Genomic DNA, 8,835 nt, shown 5'->3' with positions numbered 1-8,835 from the left:
CACTTGAAGAAGCGCACTTGGTTGCTGCTTTGCTGTGTTGACGGGCCGCAATCGCTCCAAGGTGACGATTTTGTTGTAGATGGCATCAGCAGGCCGCGTATTCTATGACGTAAAAACTGCAAGAGAGGCCGCGGTGGGACAGGAGGCTGAGGAGGGTGGGGTGGGGGTAAGGGGCAAGAAAACCCCCCAAAGGAGACAAACAGTGCAAAATCTGTCTAAATATTGCAACTGGAAGGGGAGAGGGAGGGAGGAGGGAAAAGGGAAAGAGGGATGGAGGAAGGTGGGAGGGGAGGATAGGGAAGTAGGGAGGGAGAAATGGAAGGAGATAGAGGGGGAAAGAAGGAAGTGGGAAAGGAAAAAAGGGAGGGTGGGAGGGGGAAGGAGAGAGAGAGAGTGGGAGGGAGGGAAGGTGGGAGGAAGAAGGAAGGGATGAGGGAGAAAGGGAAGGGATAATGGGAAGGAAGGATGCAAAGAAGGAGGAAGGGGGAAAGGGAAAGAAGGGAGGAAGGTGGGAGGGGGAAGGAGGAGGGACAGGGAAAGGGAAAGGACAGAGAGAGAGAGAGAGAGAAGGAAGGAGGGGAGGAAGGAAGGGAAAGGAAGGAAGGTGGGAGGAGAAAGGAAGGAGGGAGAAAGGGAAGGGAGAATGGGAAGGAGGGAGGGAGGGAAGGAAGGGGGAAAGGAGGGAAGGAAAAAGGGAAAGAAGGAGAGAGGGGGGGAGGGAGAAAGGGAAAGAAGGATGGAAGGAAGGTGGGATGGGGAAGGATAAGGAAGGAGGGAGAAATGGAAGGGAGAATAGGAAGGAGGGAAAGAAGGAGGAAGTGGGAAAGGAAAAAAAAGGAAGCGAGGGAAGGTAGGAGGAGGAAGGAAGGAGTGAGGGAGAAAGGGAAGGGAGAATGGGAAGGAGGGAGGGAAGGAAGGATGCAAAGAAGGAGGAAGGGGGAAAGGAGGGAGGGGAAAGGGAAAGAAGAAAGGAAGGTGGGAGTGGGAAGGAGGGGGAAGAAGGAGGGAGGGGGAAAGGGAAAGGAGAGAGAGAGAGAGAAGGAAGGGAGGGAAAGGAGGGAAGGTGGGAGGAGAAAGGAAGAAGGGGGAGGGAGAAAGGGAAGGGAGAATGGGAAGCAGGGAGGGATGGAAAGGAGGAGGAAGGGGGAAAGGGAGGTGGAAAGGGAAAGAAGAGAGAGAGAGAAGGAAGGAAGGGAGGGAAAGGAGGGAAGGAAGAGAAAGGAAGAAGGGGGAGGGAGAAAGGAAAGAGAGAATGGGAAGGAGGGAGGGAGGGAAGGAAGGAGGAAGGGGGAAAGAAGGAGGGAAGGAAAAAGGGAAAGAAGGAGAGAGAGAGAGAAAGGGGGGAAGGGCTTCTGTCTTGAGACTTACATCCCCCTTCATCATCCGGACTCTGGCCAGCCACCAGCCGCAGGGTTCGTGCTCATTGGCGCGGGAATAAACCTGAAAAGACCAAAGGTTTGAGCCCAGCCAGCTCCTCCCCTCCAGCACTGCCCTGCTCTATCCCACCCCCCAGAATAACCGGGACTCACCTCCACCTCGTCCCCTTCCGAGATGTCTTTGCTGTAATCGGTGGGTGGGGGCAGCCGCACGTCCCCAAAGGGGATCTGCCGTTCCGGTTGCCAGCTAGAAAAAGGCAAGGCCACATCAGCAAGGAGAAGGAGCGAAGGAGCTCCAGGCTTCAGGGGGGGTCAGAGGACAGGCATTTGTCTGGAATGGTATAATGGGGGGGTCTCCTGCTTGAGGAGGAGGGGGCTGGACTAGAAGACCTCCAAGGTCCCTTCCAGCCCTGGGATGCTAGTCGTATAACCAGTGGAACAACTCAGCTCCATCGATGGAGGTTTTGAAGAAGATTGGACAGCCATTTGCCTGCAATGGATCAGGGCCTCCTGCCTGAGCAGGGGGCTAGACTAGAAGACCTCCCAGGTCCCCACCAGCCCTATTACCTTGTGGCCTAGCTCTCTGCAGAAGCCCCCTACAAGTGGGGCCAAATGCCACCCCCTCTCTGTGACCATGGGGCCGAGAAACAAGCCCTCTCAGCACAGGGTGGCAGAATCTCTCATGGAGATCGGGGCGACCAACAAAGTAAAAAATTCTATTTCGCAACTGGGGTTTGTAATCTCCTTCCTGTCAAGATTTCAGATTTTATATTCTGGGTTTTGTATTTTACTCCGGTGTTCCTTGGTACCTGAAATACCATGTGAATGTCTACTGTGCTTCCCCCGAAAATAAGACAGGGTCTTATTTTATTTTCTTTTTAAATAGTTTCATTAAACATCTTTAGCTTTAAAAACAGAAAGAAAAACACAACAACAAAAGAAAGACAAAACAAGACAACGTAACAATATGAAAGCAGTTATTCAGCCTTCCTGTTCAGCCTTTGTAGTTCTCCATTCTATCGACTGCCTTCCTATCGGTTTTAACTTTTCTAATAATGTAATAAAAGTAATACTAACACTTGTAATAACATTGATTATCACCATTATCTTTACATTGCAGTCAATACTTAAAAGTTTGATAGTAATTACTGTATACCGTGTTTCCCAGAAAATGAGACAGGGGTCTTATTTTCTTTTGAACCCCACCCCCCCACTCGAAATAAGCGCTTGGCCTTATTTTGGGGGACAACGGGGGTAATACAATAGACCTGTGTCTTGTTCTCCTCCCGGGCTCCTCGAATCACCGGAAGGGAAGGAGCCACGATTAACAATGGAGGTTTATTTCAGTGGGGATTCTAACATCAAAACTCCACCTCCAGGAGCCGGAGAGAGCGGAGGGGAGGGGGGGGATGGCAGGCAAGTGGAAGTGCCCACTGTGAGCAGAATCAGGGTGATGCTGGGAGGGGCTTCGCTTCTTCTTCATCCCCCCCACTTCCCCAAGGAGATCAGGCCACTGCTCCCAGCCCCAATGGAGAGCCTGCAGCCCTGGGAACTGGCCATGGTGCTGCAGGGATGCCTGGTTAGCCAGCATCCCTACACCCACCCACCCCCATGGAGAAAGATGGGCAGGTGGGCAGACAGCAGCTGGTTCCACGAAGCACCCTTGGGGGCAAGACCCCCCCAAGAATTAGAATTAGAATTGATTTTATTTGTAGGCCGCCCTTTTCCCTGAGGGGACTCAGGGCGGCTCACAGAAACCAGGGAGAGGGGAATACAAAACAATACAATACTAAAACAACAACACATAATAAAATAATACACAACATGCATACAACATTCGGGCGGGGCAATGGTCCTTATCCCCAGGCCTGACGGGCGAGCCAGTTCTTCAAGGCTATGCGGAAGGCCTGGACGGTGGAGAGGGTGCGGATCTCTACGGGGAGCTCGTTCCAAAGGGTCGGGGAGCAGAGAGGCCAGAGGGCAAGCAGACCTCCCCCTTCCCTCCTGCAACAGGGCTCAGCTGCTGCGGGATGCCCTGAGTCAGAGGTCCTCAAACTTGGCCACTTTAAGACTTGTGGACTTCAACTCCCAGAATTCTCCAGCCAGCTCTATTAAAGTATGATGATGATGATAATAATAATTAACAATTATTATTATTATTATTAATAATTGTTAATTATCATCATCATCATCATCATACTTTAATAGAGCTGGCTGGAGAATAATAGTAATATTATTATAATATAATAATAATATAATATATATTATAATAATTTACGAAAATACGTTACGACGTCCTAGGCCCCTGGGTGGGGCCCGACTAGTAACCAATGCCAAATCCGGCGAAACAACTGGCCGCTGTGATACAATTGTATAATAATAATAATAATAATAATAATAATAATAATAATAATAATACTTGGTTGATACCTAGGATGCTAGCAACAACCTGTATCAGCCATTAGTACCAGTCAATGGTATTTATGATACATCTTTAAATGTTCAGTTGACTGAGTTTCATGTTTCATAGACATCGCAATACCAGGTGATAGCAGGGTCGCCGAGAAGGAACATGAAAAAATCGCAAGATACCAGGACTTAAAAATCGAAATTCAACGACTATGGCACAAACCAGCAGTGGTAATTCCAGTGGTAATCGGCACACTGGGTGCTATTCCAAAAGCACTGGAATTACATTTAAAACAGTTAAAAATTGACAAAATCACCATCAGTCAAATGCAAAAAGCCGCACTGCTTGGATCTGCACGCATATTGCGAAAATACGTTACGACGTCCTAGGCCCCTGGGTGGGGCCCGACTAGTAACCAATGCCAAATCCGGCGAAACAACTGGCCGCTGTGATACAATTGTATAATAATAATACTTGGTTGATACCTAGGATGCTAGCAACAACCTGTATCAGCCATTAGTACCAGTCAATGGTATTTATGATACATCTTTAAATGTTCAGTTGACTGAATTTCATGTTTAATAAAGTATAATAATAATAAAACAATAAACAAATTTTATTAAACACGAAACTCAGTCAACCGAACAAAAATGTATCACAAATATCATTTGATACATATGAAATATACCACATCATCATCATCATTATTATCCATCACTAATGTCGTCTGTTCAATACCCACTATAAAATAAAACGATGTATATCTGCCTGCAATGATGGGTTTTTATAATATTTCTTTTCATAATATTTCCTTCCAGGGTGACTTTTTATGTTTTTTTTTAATATCGCTGGGTTTATCACCCCGCTGGCTGTTGTGCCACCCAGTCGCCTTTGGTGAGACGGGCAGCGACTTGATAAATAAAACGAGGCGAACCGATGGAAGCCGCCTAGAAGCCGTAACATAAAATTGAAAAGCGAAAGCAAGATGAAAGGAGCCCGGGGGGGGGGGGGGCGAAGAGGCTTCCGGCAGCCGGGCATTTGTCAACAAGCAGGGAAGTTTTCCAGCGTAAACCGCTTGGCCTTTTCCAAAGGTTGAGTGCGGAAGGGAAGAGAGAGAAATCTTCCGCGCTCAACATTTGGGGAAGGCCAACCGGTTGACATGAATGTGAAGAGGACCAGGAGAAGGGAAGGACCTGCTGGAAAACCTGGGTTGAATTAAAGATAGCGCCCACAGTGCCAAAGCAAATATCTCACTATCGTGGCTTAACAATAGCTTAGCAACTTGCCGAGACCACGGCTGGGCTCTGGCCGTACAGCGAATCAAACGACGGACTCCAGTATTTATGGAGCCGGCCGGAGGAAAAGTGCCACAATTCTTTTTAAAAGCGGAGGGATACTTGAACGCTTAGCGGTCTTCTGAATCCCCCTGCCCCAAAGCTGCCCACTGAACAGAGAGGGGGTCCGCCCCTGCCAGCTCCCTCCCCCCTCCACTTTCTGGGAGAGAGAGACCCCCCTGGGTGGCCAAACACTCACTTGTTCTCGAAGGAGATCGTGACCGAATCTTCGTGTACATCTTTGACAAAACCCTGCAGGAGAAGACGACAAAAAGGCTTTGTGTTACCACCATTTAAAGCCCTAAAGCTTTAAGCAAAGCCCAGAGACCCCCCAATAAAAAAGGAGGCCACCGAGCTGGACCGAGGGAGCATCCTGGGAACAACAACGGGGAAATCGAGGTTTGGGGTGAATCAAGTGTTGGAGTCACTAGTGTGTGTCTGCATGACTCATAAGTGACACTATGGGCAACTGTGATTTTGCAAAACAAAAAGAATTATTTCTGGGGCAGCGAGAGAGACAAATGACAACTTTTACACGTGGGGTTAGGAGGGTAAACCGTGTTGCAAGATATGCTTGATTCTTAACCCAGCAAAATGCCCATCCAATCAGAGCTCACCTGGGTTGGGGGCAAAGGTTCCACACACCCCCTCCCCGACTGTGGCTGTTTTAGGGTCTGGAGAGGGTCTCCCAACTACCCCAAACTGTATTTTGTGTTCAGACACCCTGCCTTTCAGCTCTGGGGATTAGCTAGAACAGCCAATTGGGTCCTTGCGCCAGGCATGGAGAGGTCCCGGGGGAAGGGGGGGGCTGTTTGGGTACCCCTGCCCTCCCCCAGTTCAGCTTCATGCCTGAGGTCAACAGCCCTCTCAGGAGGGTGAAATGGGGAGAGTTTGACTGCTCTTCTCACAGGTCATGGATTCCGAGAGGGGCATTCTGGCCACCTGGTCCAAGAGGGGATGTGGCTTGGGGGGAACCCCCTCCCCACCCCCAAATCAGAGCTAGGCCCCAACTTCTTCCCAGCTATTGATTGAGAATGGTTTCTTCCTCCCCTTTCCCAAAAGCTCCCAGGGGGTTCCAGGACAAGGAGCTCACTTCCCAATCGCCCAGTTTATACCCTCCAAGCAAGCGATGGGAGATTCGCCCCTCAAAACCTGACTTTTCTATCAAGAAAGTCCTAATATACAAGTATATGTTCGAGAGTGAGGTATAAAGGGGACAATATAGTTAGGATAGATTAGCGAAGGAAAGGGAATAAGAAATGATATCAAACCATAACTGGGTTTGCGGGAATGCCATCCCAAGAAAATATAAATTGAGAGCTGAAAAGAAGACAACCACAACCACAGAAAAAGAAAGAGAGGAGAGGAGAAGGGAGGAAGAAGAAAGAGGAAAGAAGAGGAGGGCGGAAGGGAGAGAAAGAGAAGAAGAAAGGGTAGGGAGGGGAAGAGAGGAGTGGGGAGAGGTAGAAGAAAGAGGAAAGAAGAGGAGGGTGGAAGGGAGAGAAAGAGAAGGAGAAAGGGTAGGAAGGGGAAGAGAGGAGTGGGGAGAGGTAGAAGAAAGAGGAAAGAAGAGGAGGGTGGAAGGGAGAGAAAGAGAAGGAGAAAGGGTAGGAAGGGGAAGAGAGGAGTGGGGAGAGGTAGAAGAAAGAGGAAAGAAGAGGAGGGTGGAGGGAGAGAAAGAGAAAGGGTAGGAAGGGGAAGAGAGGAGTGGGGAGAGGTAGAAGAAAGAGGAAAGAAGAGGAGGGCGGAAGGGAGAGAAAGAGAAGGAGAAAGGGTAGGAAGGGGAAGAGAGGAGTGGGGAGAGGTAGAAGAAAGAGGAAAGAAGAGGAGGGCGGAAGGGAGAGAAAGAGAAAGGGTAGGAAGGGGAAGAGAGGAGTGGGGAGAGGTAGAAGAAAGAGGAAAGAAGAGGAGGGTGGAAGGGAGAGAAAGAGAAGGAGAAAGGGTAGGGAGGGGAAGAGAGGAGTGGGGGAGAGGTAGAAGAAAGAGGAAAGAAGAGGAGGGCGGAAGGGAGAGAAAGAGAAGGAGAAAGGGTAGGAAGGGGAAGAGAGGAGTGGGGAGAGGTAGAAGAAAGAGGAAAGAAGAGGAGGGCGGAAGGGAGAGAAAGAGAAAGGGTAGGAAGGGGAAGAGAGGAGTGGGGGAGAGGTAAAGGAAGAAGGAAGGGAGAGGACAGGAGGGGGAAGAAAGTAGAGAAAGGAGGGAGGGAGAAAAGAAAGGGAAAAGAAGGTGGTGGTGAAAGAGGTGGATGGGATAGTAAAAAAAGCAAGAGTGTCTATTTCAACCTTTTATACGGAATAACAAATGTATAAGAATTACAAGTGTAAAGAAGAACAGTAACTAGGTGAATATATCTCTATAATTGTACGCAAGAGAATAAAAAATAAACTTTTTTTTAAAAAACCCACAACTCTTAGGGAAAAAAATGAAATAAGGGCACAGCGAACACATCCCAACCGCAAATGAAATTAAGTCCATTTTCCATCCTTGAAAGAAATATGATAATCTGGGATGGGAATATGTGTGTGAAAATCCACCAAATGGGAAATAATCTCTAAAATCCTTGCAGCCTTAGAAGGAGCACTCACAACCAGCTAGCACGGATGAGGTTCCCTAGTTGGGTCATGAAATGTCCACACGAAAACCATGAGGCATAGAGAGCACCGAGGACCCCCACCGTCATCTTCCTCCCTCCCCTCCGCTCCTTCTTCCTCTCCTTCCTCCTCCTCCTCCTCTCCCCCCTTCCTTCTTCTCTCTACAGACGCCCCCTTCCTCCTTCCACCACTGATAATGTCACTAGACTGGGTCATGAAACCTGTGTGAGAAAGCCACTAAGCTTCTCCTCCTCCTCCTCTTCTCTGCAAACCCCACTCCCTTCTAGGCACTGATGAGGTTCCATAGTTGGGTCATGAAACGTCTTCAGGAAAAAAAACCAAGCTCAGAGAGCATCAAGGACACACACACACAGACACAACCAGTTCAACCCTGAGCTATAAAGCATCTCATCTACTGGATTCCTCTGTTTCCCCCATGCCAAAGAATGGCTACCTTTTTAAACACCAGATTCCCCTTGCTTTGCCCACCCCACCCATCGCCAGGCGGGCACCCGTTGTTAGCAAAGCCTGGTGAGAAGAAAGGAAAGTGATAGGAGGTGGAGGGGGGGGGGAAACATGTCCTGAATTTGGATTGGGCTGAGAGCAAAACCCCCTGCGTGTTCAAAGGGTGACAGAAGGAACAGGTGGGGGGGGGGGGTGCCCAACTGCCAGCTGTCCAACTGCAGCTATGCCACCTTCCTTGTTCCAAATGTTGGCTTAAAACTGCCCCAGCCTTGTCAATACGTCACCCCGCCCGCTAAGAAAAGCGAAGGCCACGTTTCCCACCTAAGACTTCCAACGCCCAGAATTCAAGCAAGGCTGGCTGGGGAATCCTGGGAGTTGGGAGCCCACTCCTCTTAAAAGGGGCTACGGGCAGGAAACCCCCGAGCAGAGGACAGATCTGGTAACCTCAGAAGCCGGTTCTTGGTTGGCAATGTTGGCTAGAAGAGGGTTTGCCCCCCCCCTCCCAGTGTACGGTTTCCCTAGCTGCCCTGGAGACTCCGGAGGCTAAAATCCACGGAGAACGGTTGCAGGGATTGGAAATGGCCGGTCGAGAGGAAAGGAGGACAAGGGGTGACACGATAGCAGTCTCCCAATATTAGAGGCGGCTGCCCCAAGGAAGAGGG

The sequence above is a fragment of the Thamnophis elegans genome, chromosome Z (assembly GCF_009769535.1).
Source record: "Thamnophis elegans isolate rThaEle1 chromosome Z, rThaEle1.pri, whole genome shotgun sequence".
NCBI classification, from domain to species: domain Eukaryota; kingdom Metazoa; phylum Chordata; class Lepidosauria; order Squamata; family Colubridae; genus Thamnophis; species Thamnophis elegans.
The sequence above is the reverse complement of the archived record's forward strand: the minus strand, read 5'-3'. Positions refer to the sequence as shown.